The sequence below is a fragment of the Solanum tuberosum genome, unplaced genomic scaffold, assembly GCF_000226075.1.
Source record: "Solanum tuberosum cultivar DM 1-3 516 R44 unplaced genomic scaffold, SolTub_3.0 scf00287, whole genome shotgun sequence".
NCBI lineage: Eukaryota > Viridiplantae > Streptophyta > Magnoliopsida > Solanales > Solanaceae > Solanum > Solanum tuberosum.
The window spans coordinates 16,113-16,364 of record NW_006239211.1 but is presented as its reverse complement, the minus strand read 5'-3'; positions in this window follow the sequence as shown (position 1 = coordinate 16,364).

Sequence of the window (252 nt, the reverse complement as noted above, 5' to 3'; positions counted from 1 at the left end):
TAAAAATTTGAAATTAGAAATTTTTTTTGGGGTGGTAGGGGGGTCGGGGTGAGGGTGGGGTAAAAAACTGAAAAAATCGAAGTTGAAAAATATTTTTTTAAAATAAGCTTTAAATTTATTTTTTCAACAAAAAAAAAGATTTTTTCAACAAAAATTTGTAATTTGAAGTTGGAGGAAAGTTTAGGAAAATATTTTCCTTAACTTTTGAAGGGAAGTCATTTTCCTTAAATTTGAGAAAAATGAGTTGATTTG